Source organism: Euleptes europaea, chromosome 9, assembly GCF_029931775.1.
Source record: "Euleptes europaea isolate rEulEur1 chromosome 9, rEulEur1.hap1, whole genome shotgun sequence".
In the NCBI taxonomy this organism is placed as follows: domain Eukaryota; kingdom Metazoa; phylum Chordata; class Lepidosauria; order Squamata; family Sphaerodactylidae; genus Euleptes; species Euleptes europaea.
Window position 1 is genome coordinate 67,450,035 of NC_079320.1, and position 17,368 is coordinate 67,467,402.

Consider the following 17,368-nt stretch of genomic DNA (forward strand, 5'->3'; position numbering starts at 1 on the left):
CTGATTCAATAAAAAGCAGCTTCGTGTGCAAGGTTGCCGTACTGCAGCAGTTTTTTCTCTGAGGTTTCTCGTAATAATATTTTCCATTTGCTGTCTTTCCATGATTTCTTTGTCCTTCCTCTTTCTCAAATCAGATTAAAGCAGGGAGAAATGAGAGCTGAACCAGGGAAAGGTTACAAATGGAAAACAACATCGTGAGGAAGCTTGGAGAAATACCACTGAAGTTCAGCACCTGAGCCACAGGAAAACCTCAGTGATTGTTCTCATTAGGGTTGCCAACCTCCAGGCAGTGGCTGGAGATATCCCACTATTAAAACTGATCTCCAGGCGACAGAGATCAGTTCCCCTGGAGAAAATGGCCACTTTGGCAATTGGACTCTATGGCACTGAAATCTCTTCCCTCCCCAAATCCCGCCCTTCTCAGGCTCCACCTCCAAAATCTCCCAGTATTTCCCAACCGGGAGCTGGCAACCCTAGTTCTCATTATTCCCCCACCCCACATAACTTCACTGGCTGCCACTTGTAGGGTTTCAGAAAATGCTGAGTGTAGTACCATCACACCATGCACGTACTTTTACAGGCACAAAATGGGATGTAGGTCAGTAAAAAGCATGTCACTTGGCTCTTGTTTACCTTAATTAACTAAGTCCTCTGTGTCCCATTCCCCCCACTTTAACGAGCTTTAGGACAGAGGGGAACATGGTGGAATGCTCTGCTGCTAATTATTTTTTAAGTCTTAAGTTTTTGAATGTTTAGCTGTCTTTCTATTTTAATCTGTACATTTTGCGCTTGAATTGAATTTTTAATTTTTCGTTAGCTGCCTTGGGGATTGAACTGTGAAAAGGATAGGATAGAAATATTTTAAATGGAATATATTAAAATGAATAAATCAGCTGCATGTAAATTCATTTTACACAATCAAGTGTTTACTTTTTCATCAGTTTTGACATATTAGACTTGTCAGTGGATTTTAATGTGCTGGACTAGAAGAAGAAGAAGAAGAAGAGTTGGTTTTTATATGCTGACTTTCTCTACCACTTAAGGAAGAATCAAACCGGCTTACAATCACCTTCCCTTCCTCTCCCCACAACAGACACCCTGTGAGGTAGGTGGGGCTGAGAGAGTGTGACTAGCCCAAGGTCACCCAGCTGGCTTCATATGGAGGAGTGCGGAAACAAATCCAGTTTTCCAGATTAGCGTCTGCCACTTATGTGGAGGAGTGGGGAATCAAACCAGGTTCTCCAGATCAGAGTCCACTGCTCCAAACCAGCGCTCTTAACCACTACACCATGCTGGCTAGTCTTCTGAGTGCTCCTACCTGTGATCAGACTATGACTTACAGTGCCTCTCTGACGCCCGCTTCTCCAGTTTGAAAAGCAGGATATAGCAAGTGGTAATGGATTGTATTTGGGATTGCTCTTGATGGCTGCACATAGAGCCAGTTTGATGTAGTCATTGAAGCTTTGGACTTGGACCAGAGATGCCCAGGTTCAAACCAGGATTGCCAGGTCCCTCCAGCCACCCACTGGCGGATGGGGGAGTACAGTTGCCAGATCCAGGCTGGGAAACTCCTGGAGATTTGGGGATGGAGCCTGGGGAGCACAGGGACCTCAGTGGGGTACCATGCCATAGAGTCCAACCTCCAAAGCATCCATTTTCTCCAGGGGAACTGGCCTCTGTCGCCTGGAGAGGTAATTCTGGGGGATCCCCAGGTCCCACCTGGAGACTGGCATCCCTAGTTCAAAACCACACTCAGTCATGAAAGGCATTATGCATTTGAACAGCACTTGCTGGGGCGGGGGGCTCTTCCCCTACTTGTGGGCTTCCTGAAAGCATCTGATTGGACTCTGTGAGAAACAGGACGCTGTCTAGATAAACCACTGCTCAGATCCACCAGGGCTCTTATCTTACTGCAAGGGTGGGGAACCTTTTTTCCACCAAGGGCCATTTGGATATTTATAACATCATTCGCAGGCCATACAAAATTATCAACTTAAAAATTAGCCGACCAATACGTTTCTCCATGGCCTGGGTGGGAAAGGGTTAACACAGTTCCTTGGGCGATCCTAGCAGCTCCATAGCTAACGACTCTTCTGCAAGGGGTGGGGAAGGTTTCTTTCTTGGCAAAACAAACTCACATCTGCCTTGAATAGAGGCTATTCCTGTCCCCAGGAGGGGGTGGATCACCAGTCTTAGATCCTTCTGAGCTAGAGATCTGCCAGGACCCGTGAAGGGCCAGACCAAATGATTTCGCAGGCCTTAAATGCCCCCCCCCCGGGCCTGACGTTCCCCACCCCTGCCCTACTGAATATTGTATGTTTGTCACAAACCTTTCAATAAATCACGGGCATCCTCATGAGCATTCAACGTACAGGCTTACACAGATGAAAGAACACAGAAAGCTGTGTCTGAATGCTGCTCCCCTGCTGTAAAAAGGCCTTCTTTCTGAAGTTCATTAAAGTGAACATGGGGGCATCTTTCATAAGCGACGTAAGAACGACTAAAAGCCATATATTTAAATATGTATTACTTTCTTGTGTCAACACTAATTAAACTAAAGCACAAACTAAAATTAAAACGAATTAGAAAATAAAATTTTATGGGACTGAATGGTGAAGGGATGATACGACACAGTAAATAAGGGCTAGAATGAGAGAGGCATTTTGCCAATAGGGTAAAGTTGCTAAGGAAGAAGAGGAAAGGAAATCCAGATTGTAAGAGAGGAAAATGGTGCTAATAGAATGTGACAGAACTTCTGTTCAGTCTAATAACAATTTTCTTATAGTGATAGGCAAACTTCCTTTGGCAGAATTGGGCTTGTCCATTCTACGTTATTTTTTTAAAAAGCTAGGGAAATTGCCACCTTTTTAGTCATTTTCTGATATTTAGAAGAATGAATTGGTTTTTATACGCCGACTTTCTTTCCCACTTCAGGAAGAATCAAACCAGCTTACAATCACCTTCCCTTCCTCTCCCCACAACAGACACCCTGTGAGGTAGGGGAGGCTGAGAGAGTGTGACTAGCCCAAGGTCACCCAGCTGGCTTCATGTGTACGAGTGGGGGAACAAATCCAGTTCACCAGATCAGCCTCCGCCACTCATGTGGAGGAGTGGGGAATCAAACCCGGTTCTCTAGATCAGAGTCCAACGCTCCAAACCAACGCTCCTAACCACTACACCCCGCTGGCTCTCCAAGATGTGCATCAGGGTGCTGTCACTTCAGGTGCCAGCTGGGGGCTCACATGATAGAATGTCCTCCTAGTTAAGAAAATAAAAACCTTCTGATGCTGAACGATAGAATTCTTTCCCCTGACATCTAGCCTCCAACATGCAAGGATTTAATCTATTTAGTTTGGTATGGTTCAGCAGTCCGTTACACGAACCCCACCTGCAGCCTGATGTTGTACAGCCCAACCACAAGTTTAACACCTCACCTCCATGAAAATCAGGCTAAGGGGCTTCTGTTATAAAAAGCCTCTGTCTAGCGGTACCGTAGGATCACCGTGCTGTGTTGCAGATTTCATGTTTACGTGCGCATTCTTCAGGTACAACGAGACAAAGGGATTGAAATAGGCAGCACAGGTGCAGAAGCGAATGCGTTAGGGCAGCATTCTTCTCCGATCTGATAGCTCCATCTGTATAATACCTTCCAAGAAACATAATCATTACATTCCGATTCACAGTCCATAAATAAGCACATTTGCACTGAACTGTTTCCAGACCAGAACTCTGCTTCTTGATCTTGCCACGAACTATTTTGGAGCTATTTTGTGCAAGAAAGGTTTAGCATGGTAGACCATAAAAACCCTGACTCTTGTACTGTGCATGTCAATGGTGCAGTGTAAATATCAAAACCAATATATATGCATACAGCCAATGTGTATGTGCATATAGAGCACATGCTTGACGGCAATTAGTAAATGCATCCTGGATACAACCAATGGGGTGGATACAACAAGCTCCAAGGAGACTTCCTCCAGCCCCTGGAGCTTCCCTCCAACTTAAGTGGCTCTTCCTCCAATGGAAAAGCCTCTTAAGTTGGAAGAAGACTTCCAACCTTGCTCACTGTTGTGGGAGGATGGGGTAGGATGCACCCAACTGTGCCTGTCCTAACTGGTCTCAGTTTTCTACCTGGCTGGCTCTTAGCCTATACTCTCTTTTGTGAAAGGATCCGCTGCTAGGGAACATGTGCAGAGAGCAAGGGCGCCGTGCCGCCTGCCTCTCTTTGCGCGTATGCTGAAAGGAGCAGCAGGCTGGCGATGCATGGTTACACAGCAAATGGACATGGGCCAGATTATCAGTAGCAGAGGCAGGTTCAGATTCTGCCCCTCCTCACAAAAGATCTCTTCTGCCTTTCCTGTCTTCCACTGCCATGGCCGTCCCTGCTCCTGCCACTCAGGCTGCCCATGTGTGCATGCCGCATGGAGCTCCCCTTCCCCCGTGAGATCATCACTTTGGCACCTTCTTTTCCTGTTGTGTGATACTTCTTCACCAAATTGGATTTGGTTGATGCCTATTTTTGTGTGCGAATTAAAGCTGGGGGAGGGGGAAGACAAGTGTGATCAGTAGCCTAATGTCAGACTCAGAGGTTTGTCTTGAGCATCCCTCAAGCAAAACCCATCAGGCAAAGGCTCTGAAGCAGTTTAGACTTTATTAGGAGCAAAATTAGACAAAGTAAGAAGCTGGCTGCCTCCTGGGCATTCAAGGCTACTAATGAGGAATGGTTAGAAATGCAAGGCAGACTTCAAAGATGGAGAGGCAAAGGTACACAGGCCGCTACAATCCACGATATGCTTTCTCAGGGTAGGCAGACCTAACATGGCTATGCAGCCGGGGTGATTGTGGTAAACAGGATAAGCATACCATACTGAGCATAAAACGCAGGACACTGATACTGTACAAAGGCATGAGAACCAGGAGCACGTGACCAGGGCCTTGGCTCCGAGCCAAACCCTGGCCTGCTTGGAGCAAGAGCCTGTGAGGATCGATGTCAGGCTAAGGCCGAGAGGCCGGGCCTGACAATACTGGTGTCAAAGGACTTCCTGTCACATGCTTGCAGCTCAGTGGACTCCATGCTGCTGACCGAGCATTAAAGAAGAAGGTGGCTGAGGGGAGACATGATAGAGGTCTATAAAATTATGCATGGTTTGGAGAGAATGGGCAGGGAGAAGCTCTTCTCCCTCTCTCATAATACTAGAACACGGGGGGTCATCTGCTGAAGCTGGAGGGTGAGAGAGATTCAAAACTGATAAAAGGAAGTTGTTGTTTTTTTCACACAACGTATAGTTAAATTGTGGAACTCCCTGCCCCCAAATGTGGTGATGGCTGCCAACATATGGCAGCTTGAAACCCTGGAGAGCCGCTGCTGGTCTGAGTAGACAATACTGACTTTGATGGACCAGGGGTCTGATTCAGAGTAAGGCAGCTTCATGGGACCATGTGAAGACATTTTGGGGAAGGGCATTGGCTCAGTGGTACAGCATCTGCTTGGCATGCAGAAGGTCCCAGGTTCAGTCCCCGGCATCTCCAGTTAAAGGGACTAGGCAAATAGGTGATGTGAAAGACCTCTGCCTGAGATGCTGGAGAGCCGCTGCTGGTCTGAGTAGACAATACTGACTTTGGTTCTTGTAGGTTATCCGGGCTGTGTAACCGTGGTCTTGGAATTTTCTTTCCTGACGTTTCGCCAGCAACTGTGGCAGGCATCTTCAGAGTAGTAATACTGACTTTGATGGACCAAGGGTCTGATTCAGTATAAGGCCGCTTCATGTGTTTTGTTCATTTGTACCTTTCGGTGGAAGCATCCTAAGCAAAAGCCCAAATTTTCATTTCAGTTAAGAAGTCTTGAGGCTATTTCATGCAATGCACACTTAACTGGGAATAAATCCATTGCAACTCAGTGAGACTTGCCAGCACGGCACGCATGCACAGGACCAGGCTGTGATCCCAAGCAGAGGGGTATTAGAACCAGTGTCAGGTGTGCTGATCGAATACACTTGAAATTTGCTTGCTAATTGGTATTAAACTGATTTCTGTGGTACAAACAATAGGCTGGGAGCTATCAGGAACTGTACACACCCCCCAAAAAATAGAAGAAAGAAAAGAAAAGCATCTTGATTCTCACTTGGCATGGTGCCCAGATAATGCGGGAGGCGGCTCACACCGGCTCCAACCTGCTGTGTGAAATCTTCAAAGAAGACGACATCAGTGGCAGAATATATATGCTACATCTGTCACCCAAGAATTCCAACTTTTTAAAAATGCCAGTAAATTCTCCGTGCAGTCCTGTTTCAGCCGTAGGGAGTGGCAAATATTGCATGAAGGTCTTTGACCTTTAATAAACCAATAGCAGATGTTCCTGGAAAGAGCAGGTTAATTCGATCGTTTCTTTTTGAATTTTCAAAATGACTGGTTTTTCAGCACTGTGCTGAATTTTCATGAGTTTTGTTGCAAAGGCTGCTGGTTCAAAAAAGATATTTTAGCAGAAAAAACTCCCCTTCCACTCTTTTTCATAGGGGTCAGCAGCACAGCTAGGCAGCTGCAGTGACCACAAGGGCTCAGGATCTTTATCTTTAAAACATTTAAAAACAGTATTATTCCAGGAACATATAATTGGGGAACCTTTGTTTTCTAGATCTTGCTGAGATTATTGTTGAAGGGTGTAATAGCCAGACTTTGGTGTTAAAAGAGAATGCTATCTTAGTCACTTATGATTTCTCTGTGTGTTCGCGGCAAGTCACCATGTATGAGACTTAGGCTTGACATGAAATGTAGTTTCTACCACAACAGTTTTTATCAGGCTGTGGTTTTCAGTGGGCGATCAGCATGGGGAATGTTTAGGGATGCCAGCTCCAGGTTGGGAAATACCTGGAGATTTTGGGGGCAGAGCCTGAGGAGGGCAGGTTTGGGGAGGAGAGGGACTTCAGAACCATAGAGTCCAATTGCCAAAGTGGCCATTTTCCTCCAGGGGAACTGATTTCTATCGCCTGGAGATCAGCTGTAATAGCGGGAGATCTGTAGCTAGTACCTGGAGGTTGAGAACCCTAGGAATGTTGAATCATCATAACTCTTTTCTCTCTCCCGGCTTCTAATACCACCTAGTTGCCTGCTAAACCCCAAGGGGAGGGGAGAAAATCCCCTCTGGGCCAAAAGTAAGGAGATCAATTTGAAGACCGAAATTAGGTGAGAAAAGGATAAAGAGGCCATTCCCCCTTCTGTTCTCCACATGCAGATTGCAGCCTGAGCTATTAATTTAGGTAAAATAAAAAAAGAAAGTGTGGGATGGGATTAATGAGATTAACACCATGAGCAATTTGAACCTCAGCCTCTGTTCTACAATCTGGAAAATGGGAGTAATGATGTGGCTGTTGTGAGGGTGGAAAGCACGGGCACCCCGATCCATAGGGTTGGCAACCTCCAGGTACTAGCTGGAGATCTTCTGCTATTACAACTGATCTCCAGCTGATAGAGATCAGTTCACATGGAGAAAATGGCTGCTTTGGCCATTGGACTCTATAGCATTGAAATCCCTCCCCTCTCCAAACCCCGCCCTCCTCAGGCTGCACCCCAAAAACCTCCCACTGGTGGCAAAGAAGGACCTGGCAACCCTATCGATCCCACTGTTTCTAGTGGGCACAACATGTATTTATTTAAAATGCTTTTATGGCACCTTTCCACCATCAGAGTCCCCAATATGGCAAACATTTGAACAATTAAAAGCAACATTTTAAATTATAAAATAATTCAATCAAAACACATCAACATGCAACACTAGAACCAGGGAGGAGGGCAAATAACCACTATTGGGGGTATGCCCATTGAAACGAAGTCTTCACCCACTGGTGGATGATATCGATAGGGGGAGACAGATGAATCTCCCTGAGTAGGGAGTTCCAAAGTTCTGGTGCACTGACCAAGGAAGCCCTTTCTCAGGTTGCCACCCATATAGCCTCAGATGGTTGGGGTAACCAAAGCAGGGACATTGAAAGTGACCAGAGTGAATGGATAGATTCACATGGGAGAAGGCCATGGCAACATATACTTTGTATGCTCATCGGCAAGGTGCATAGTGCACATCTGCATCCATACATCTGGAACTACCTTAGTAATAATAATGACCCACAGTTAACTGATTTTATAGTGATGAAGTTAGCCTGGAGAACCACCACGTGACATGTAAACCCCAAACAATATAAAAATGTTTTTCATTCCTCAAATGTCCCCTTTTAGTTTCTTGTACTGTTTAAATGGACAAACAGTGACTTGGTGCCAGTTTTCTCCGACCATCTGTTGATTTCCCCTCTCTTCCCAGTGAGCAATTTGACATAGCATAATAAATACTTCTGTACTTCTCTGAACATCCTGAAATTGCAATGTTCAGTTCTCCTAGAAAATGCTGGCTTATAAAAATTGAGCAATACTTGGTAGCTTCTGGAGTGTTAACAGCACACATTGTACTGTTTTACATGCTGCCATTTAAATTAAGCCATCTGCTAAGAATGGGGTATTAGCTGGATTCGCATCTGGAATGTATATCCAAGGGCTTGGCAGGTACCTCACAGCCCACTCTTAAATCCAGTGGTAAGATCCCATGGCTACGAAGTCCTTGAAAAAAGTGATATGCTTTGCTGACTTTTGCTTTACTGAAATGCCAAATCTTGTGCAGAGATAGAAAACTTGTATGTAAGGAAGCAAACACAGGAGTGAAAGTGTATCACAAAGTGCAAAATATAATATATATTTTTTACTAAAAATTTCACATGGAGGTTTATAACATTTATTTATTAAATTCAGCCATCTACGAGATGTAATGAATTAGAATTCAGCCACCGTGGCGGATACTTAAAAATATTAAAAGCTCGCCGTGTTCTTAACACAGTTGAAGATTACCTCGTATGTTTTGCTGGCGCTGCCATGTTTGCAATGATGTAATTGTAATTCAATGATGTCCGCAATCGTCAAATTGGCGCGAACTTAGCTCGCCAATGGTCAACCACTTCCAGTTGGCGCCATGATGGAAACCGCCCACTCGCTACCGAGCACTGATTAGCTATACTGCCTGCACGTGGTTTGCACTTTCTCAAGAGCGCCAGTCAATCGAATTCAGGTACGTAATTTGTTTTATGAAAAATTGCTGAGTCAGTTCTGGTATCAATCATATCCAAATGTCACCATGCTCACCTTTCGAGTTTTAATTCAATTTGCCTCTACATATCTCTGCAAGAGTGGATTTTCAACGCTTCTTCATATCAAAACAAAGGCAAGAAACAGACTAAATGTTGAGGATGACATGAGGTTGGCTTTAACAAACACTCAGCTACAAATTTTGAAGCTAGTTACCCAGATGCAAGCACAACCATCGCATTAAATATTAATTATTTAATTAAATTAGTTAATTAATTATTACGTTGGAATTATATTCTGAAAAATATATTTTTAATGTGTTTTCTTTATCCTATTGAAAATGTCATTTTATGGCTTTATGCAAATGTGGCGGGGGTCGCAGGTTACTTGGCATTTGTAAAAGGTGGTCGCGACTCGAAAAAGGTTGGGAACCACTGCTATAGGGCAAGTGAACAGAATGTCACTGAAATAAAGAAAACATACTCTCTAACTACTACTAGTGATAGACTAGCACGGCTACCCAACGTGATCTACCTCTCTAATGTAAGGCTTTGCCCACTCAGATCCAGACTAGAAGTTTGTGCAAACCTGTGTTTCATTTCTTATGGAATACTAATAGTTAATTTACACTATTCATTAGGGGAGTTACTGCTTTAGGGTCTAAGCCACTGCCCTACCAAGAACAAAAAGGTATTTATTTTTCCCAGGTAAGATTTAGCAGTGGATTTCCCCCTCCCCTTCCAGAAGCATAAGATTCGGTTCACTTGTTTCATTTGGACCAATTTGCTTGTCAGACATCTTTGAATGCTTCACTTTTTAAAGAACACCTGCTGCGATCAATATTTTGGGCCGAGGCATTTGCCTTGTCAATGACAGTCACTGGCATGGACAACCACAATGTTATGGAAACACAATACATGGTCTTTGTACCTTTTACTCTAGGAGTGAACAGAGAATTTGCCACAAAACAGAGGCTTCTGTCCCAAGCAGGTGTCAGTTTCCTTTTCTATCAACTTATGGTGCCCAGAATCAGCAACAGAAGGAAATAAACGAATAAAATGAAAAGTGCCTTTGGGAGAGACCATATGTTAGCTGTAGGGTTGCCAACTCCAGATTGGGAAATGCCTGGAGATTTTGGGGGTGGAGACTGAGGAGGGCGGTGTTTGGGAAGGGGAGGGATATAATGCCACAGAGTCCACCTTCCAAAGCAGCCATTTTTTCAGGTGAATTGATCTCTGTCACCTGGGAATCAGTTGTAATAGTGGGAGATGAAATTAAATCAAGAGAGTTTCCGTCTAGACATTAGGAAGAATTTTCTAACAGCTAGAGCGGTTCCTCAGTGGAACAGGCTTCCTCGGGAGGTGGTAAGCTCTCCTTTCCTGGAGGTTTTTAAGAAGAGGTTAGATGGCCATCTGTCAGCAATGCTGATTCTGTGACCTTAGGCAGATGATGAGAGGGAGGGCATCTTGGCCATCTTCTGGTCACTAGGTGTGTGGGGGAGGTAGTTGTGAATTTCCTGCATTGTGCAGGGGGTTGGGCTTGATGACCCTGGTGGTCCCTTCCAACTCTGATTCTATGAGATCTCCAGCCACCACCTGGAGGTTGGCAACTCTAGTTAGCCTCCAAATTGAGATTAGCTACTGCCGAAGGGTGAACGATTTCTGAAATGATCTGGGCACCAAGAGTTTATTATTATAAAAAATGAAAAAGATTAGCCTACTTTTTAAAAAGACCCAGCGTATCAAAAACGATCCTGGTCATTTAATCATCCGTGATGATACAGGAACGATTAATTTAGTAACTGAAGTAGACTTTCCAGGCTTTCTGACTTGGGGAGGAAAACTGAATGTGACTGCAAGCAGACCACATGCAAAGATGTTGGCCGTTGAGGGGTGGGAGCTGAACTCTCCCGTTGCCATTTCCTCCCCCAAATAACCTTTCAGAAGCCTGTTTCTCTCCCAGCTACCCATGAAGTGCTTTAAATACACCCTGCCATCTGCTTTGTAGGGAGTTGGGATGACCTGGGTTGCACCCTGCCTCCGTCACGTCAACGTGAGCCCTTTAGGGCACATGCTGTGATCTCAATCCCCCCACCTCTCATCACAGCCACTCCCCGGATTAATCCATGGTGGAACGCATGACTTTGTCAACAATGCTGGCATCTTCCTTGTTTCTCAGTGATGCTGAGCTCTTTCAGACAGGGTCAGAGCACAGAGGGTGATGAAAAAGCAAGCCGCAGGGGCCCTGGTATTCAAAACTGAGAATGTCTGGGGGGTTTGTTGTTACAATTGGAAGAGCTTGGCGTGTGTTTCATATATACTAGAAGAGTTTTACTTTGAGTTCCCCTCATGCGTTCTGGGGAAGTCCAAATCTGCTCTTTTTAATTTCATTTATTTCTTACATTTATCTTTTTTTAGTAGACTGGTTCTCAAAGCTGTTTAAAAAAAATGGTACAATTAACACCCCCTTGAAAAATAGCATTTTTGAAACAGCAAGTAGACCACTGAAGAATTTTTAATCTTGATAGCAAAATAGCTCATAAAAATTTGCCACATATGTAAATATTAAACAGTATATCAATGTCTGGTCTTTCAGGACTCAACCAAGAAACTTAGCAAATATCATGCGGCTTTTCTTGACCAAACGAAGAGGCCACGTCACAAGTTGTAGGAGAAGGGCATCAAACATTAGGAACCAGCATGGTGCAGTGGTTAAGAGCGGCGGACTCTAATCTGGAGAACCGGGTTTATTTCCCTCCTCCACATGAGCAGCGGACTCTAATCCGGTAAACCATGTTGGTTTCCCCACTCCTCCACATGCAGCCTGCTGGGTGACCTTGGGCCAGTCACAGTTCTCTCAGAACTCTCTCAGCCCCAACTACCTCACAAGGTGTCTGTTGTGGGGAGAGGAAGGGAAGGAGATTGTAAGCCAGCTTGATTCTCCTTAAAAGATAAAGTCTCTGAACACCAAAGTAATAGAATTTCTGAGGTCTTGTACCCCACCCCCAGGAGAAAGTGCCTGTGCTTATTAGGGACAGGTTTACAACAGGGTTAGAAAGACGGAGTTTATTCACCTTTTCTTTTAATCTTTGCTCAGTTATGCTGCATAGAGAAATTGTATGATTTATTTTACACATTCTGTGGAATGATTACACAACTTCCAAACCTTTACTGCTAACCAATGCTGATTTCTCCATGCCTACTATCCCTCTGAATATCACATCTGGTGCAATCACGCCTGCTAATGTCATTTACTTGGTATTGACATGCTATTGCCATTGGGTGTGTGAATTCACTCTTTTCCACTTAAGGATGGATAGACTCACATTCTAGCCATTATCTGAAGAAGCGAACTGTGGCTCAAAAAAGCTCATACCCTGCCAGAAATGTTGTTAGTCTTTAAGGTACTACTACTGGACTCTTGCTGTTTTCTACTGCTGCAGACAGACTAACACAGCTACCTATCATGTACTGCAAACGGAAAGAGAATCGGGCTGGTGTAAAGGGCATAAAGTAGCAGTCATTGGTAGGTAGAATTGCCAGAGCTGGCTTGGGAAATTCTTGGGAGATTTTGGGGGTGGAGCCTGAGGATGGCATGGGGAGGGACTTCAGTGGGGTATAATGCCATAGAATCCACCTTCCAAAGCAACCATTTTCTCCAGGTGAACTGATCTCTATCACCTGGAGATCAGCTGTAATCCTAGGAAATCTCCAGCCACCACCTGGAGATTGTCAACAAAACAAACATTAAGCTGCTACTGAAATATTTAAAAAAAAAAAAAAACCGAGCTTGTGGCAAATATAACTTGTGGCAACTGTAGTATATATATATAAAGACACATATATTAGCAAGGAATAGTTAATTCACCTATGTATTTAGAACTGAAAATATAATACATTTCTTTGTACTTTTATGATTATTCTTCCTTAAGCCAATACTTATAAATCCATTCTTGTTGTTTACATAGGTCAGCCACGTAATTTTACATGTAATACAATATAGAATCACAGCTCAATATTCAAAATAACAAGACCTTGACGGACACTGAACACTGCTGCCGTTGCATGCGTTTTAGGCTCAGCATAAGGATGTCAGACGTCAGATGAACACGTCCTTTGTTCTGTCCAAGTTACACCAACGTCTTGCCACATTAGGCGGTTTCCAGACCAGCTTTAGGAACGTGCCCAGATTCACCCAGCGTTGAGCGTAGTTGTTGCTTCTGTTGCCGAAAACACCCCAAATGTTTCTGGCGTCGCCTTCACTAAGCACTGAGCAGCTAACACATTTCAAAACAAAACAATCCCCATGAAAGAAATGCTTGTTCAGAACAAGAGCATGAGTGATAAAAGCATTCAATAATGTTATGACAAAAGTAACCTTGATCTTTGGCCAAGCCAGGATGCAAAGAACTATTTTGGGGCATGTTTGTGTGCACCAAGTGGGATTACATTTTTGCTGTTCTCTGGGGATTCTTTGCAGACTCCTATGCCCAGCTGCAAACAGGTGTTTTTAAAAATCCCCTTTCATTATAAAATCAGCATTTTTGATAGGAGGTGTTTGACAAGAATTAAGTCCATTGAGCTCCTGGAATTTGTTTTACAGTTCTGGAGATCCTGCAGAAGTGTAGGTAACTCCACTTCTGACAGTAGTAGAAAAGAGCAAGAGTCCAGTAGCACCTTAAAGACTAACAAAAATATTTTCTGGCACTGTGAATTATCCACTTCTGACAGACTAATTCTACTGTTGATTTCCCATTTTGGAGCAGACGGATTCAGAAAGGACATCTGTAATTCTTGAAGTTAGCAGCAGAGAACCATCCCAACAGTTTCCAGACTTTAAGTTAGAGACTGCAGTACAAAACCTTCTTCAAAATCTAAAATGATTTAAGAAGTTGTGCAGAAGGTATTTGCCACAGTGAATTTGAAAGCAGACTTATGAGAAATCCAGCATGACTTTAAGGGATGGTTTCCTCAAGATTTGGAAAACATTTTGTAATTAAATAACATTCTTGTCTGACAAGATCCTTAGCTGTTCCCCTCTTCTAGGCAATGAGGCAGACATTCTGAAGCTTATTTTGTTTTCCCGCAAAAATGCAGTAACTACATTCCTCAATACCCAATTACATGCAACAATTTTTCTGACAACCCAAGTGGTAAATCTAATCTCGAGATAATAAAAGCATGGATAACTAATTTCAGGGTCCAGGGGAGACCAAAACGAAGGCAACTCCGCTACTGCAGCTGTAACTGCTTGAAAATGTTCAAATTATAAATTGCAGCATCCGCAGCACCGTTCAGGTTACTTGAATAGCGGAGCACATAAATAATAAAATTCGGTAACCACAGAAAATGGCAGAACTTAAGAGAGTGCTGTTAATAAGCAAGGTAAGCTAAGCACTCTACATTCTGAAGGGCAGCTTTTTTGTGCAGGGTATGGTACGTTTCCTAAGTCTACATTTGTCATGGCTAGTAAATTGTTTATAACAAGGGGGGGGCATGCAATATCATACTGCAATATACAAATGCGGCATTGTTCTGAACTCCAAAACCTTGAGAGATCTCAATTTTCTCCTTGAAGGAGGAGGATCCATTTAGTCTGGATCCATCGAACCTTTAATTCCCAGGAAAATGTGGGCCTCATTCAGTTTGGAACCATGGCAGGCAGTGAGAGGGGCTTAAGCTTCCCCCCCACCAAAATGGCATTTTCTGGACCTGAAATGACCAGGCCGACAGGCAACACTTCCTGGAGGCAACTAAGTGAGCTTCTGATTCAGCTTGGCATGGGGTCATAACTATAGGCCCAGCCCAGGGAAACACACTTCTGATATTTGACTCAGCGTCAGTCAACCATGAAACGGGTAACGCTATTGCTGGAGGTGCAGCAGAGAATTAGGGCCCTCTTTGGAAGATTGCATACATAACAAGCATCTTTGTGCTAAAAAAATATTAACCAATTTGGAATTTGTTTACAGAACTCGAAATAGTTGTAGCTCCTCAACAGTGAGACCAGAAATTAACAGCTCTTAAGAACACATTACCAATCTGTCAAGGTTATGTCCATTGTATTTTAGAGTATATACCGTCTGTAAATATTGAAGAAAAGGTGGTTTTTATATGCCGACTTACTCTACCACTTATGGGAGAATCAAACCAGCTTACAATCACCTTCCCTTCCCCTCCCCACAACAGACACCCTGTGAGGGAGGTGGGGATGAAAGAGCTGTGACTAGCCCAAGGTCACCCAGCTGGCTTCATGTGTAGGAGAGGGGAAACCAACTCAGGTCACCAGATTAGCGTTTGCCGCTCATGTGGAGTGGGGAATCAAACCCGGTTCTCCAGATTAGAGTCCACCGCTCCAAACCACCTCTCTTAACCACTTCACCAGGGATGGGGAACGTCAGGCCTGGGGGCCGTTTAAGGCCTGCGAAGTCATTTGGTCTGGCCCTTTATGGGTCTTGGCAGATCTCTAGCTCAGAAGGATCTAAGACTGGCAACCCGCCCCCTCCTGTGGACAGGAATAGCCTCTATTCAAGGCAGATGTGAGTTTGTTTTGCTGAGAAAAGGAACCTTGTTCCCCTTGCAGAAGAGTCATTAGCTATGGAGCTGCTAGGACCGCCCAAGAAACTGTTAACCCTTTCCCACCAGGACCGCGGAGAAGTGTATTCCCACTGTAGTACAAGAAGGCTGGGGGTGGAAGTGGTGACAATGGAGGGGTTAAGGGGGGCATGGCCAGAATGCATGTGTGTGGAGGGAGTTCTTAACCAGTGTGTCCTCATTTCATTCCTGCAGGTGGAGGTAGCAGGAGCCGGCTGTAGAATCCAGCGACCATGCAGAGCAGGAGCAACTCCGGCGTGTGGCTGGACAGCTACGCCCGGCTGGTGCAACAGACCATCCTGTGCCACCAGGTGGCGAGTGCACCACCAGATGGATGCCTGCCCACGCCGGTGTGTGTCATCTGGGGCAGCTGCCTGTTTGGGGCTTGGTCAGCTAATTTTTAAGTTGATAATTTTGTATGGCACGCGAATGATGTTATAAATATCCAAATGGCCCTTGGCGGAAAAAAAGGTTCCCCACCCCTGCACTACACCACGCTGGCTCAAGTCAAAGTACAGTTAGTGTGGGGAGAGGAGTTTATTTCGCCATTTCTCCAGTCTGCCCCTACAATGAGTGTCTGAATTCATCAATTAACTGGATGAGGGCACATATGCCCCAAGCAAGACAAGAGATGCTGATGGAGGGGCCCTGCCCAACAGGGAAAGCAGCATTTGCCAAACGTGGGTCATACGGTGCCCTTTTCAAGCAATGGATACGCAGTATGGGGGCAAAGCTGTAGAAATGTTTACCTAGTCATTTCCCCCCCCCAGCACCAGCTACTTTCATAATCATGCATGACTTGGCAACTTAAGTTTCAAAAGCTGAAAGGCGCCCATTGAAGAGTGCTCAGAATCATTGGTTAGTCCTTTTGGTTATCACTGTTTATGGGATAATGGACATACTTTAGCACTACCATATTTATACTTGGATAATTCATTAAGGCCAGCCCGCTTAGAAACAAAGCAGCAATCACTCCATTAACAGAGGACCCAAAACATTAATTTGATTCATTTATACCTCGCCTTTCTCCCCAACGGGGACCCAAAGTGGCTTACATCCTCTTCCTCTCCTCCAGTTTATCCTCAAAACCCCGTGAGGTAGGTTAGGCTGAGTGCACGACTGGGCCAAGGTCACCCAGCGAGCTTCTCTGGCAAAAGTGGGGATTCAAACACGAGTCTTCCAGATACGAGTCCAACACTCTTAACCACTATTTTTTTAATTAGATTTGTATCCCACTCTTTCCTGATTATAGTCAGGCTCAGGGTGGCTACCAACAAGGATAAACCATCAATATATACATTATAAAAATGAAAACATCATAAACCTATACTCTAAAACCCAGTAGGGGCCCTATCAATAAAGAACTAAGTAAATACAATCAGTGATGGGAGTAGCCAGCAGGAAGGAGCGGTAAAGAAAAACAGAAACCAAAGTTAAAGAAATGAAAAAGGTAAATAAATATAGGGATAGTGTTGGGATATGCAAGTCTCAGCATCCAGTGTCATGAGAGAGTTAACAGCTTCTTTGCTAGTAAACTGCTAGTTTTGCATGTAGCCAACAGGGCATTGAGTAAAGCAGTTGATTCTAGAAGAGATGTTGTGTTATATCTAGTTGAGTTGTTTTAGCTTTTCCATAGTGTAGGAGTTATATCTAGT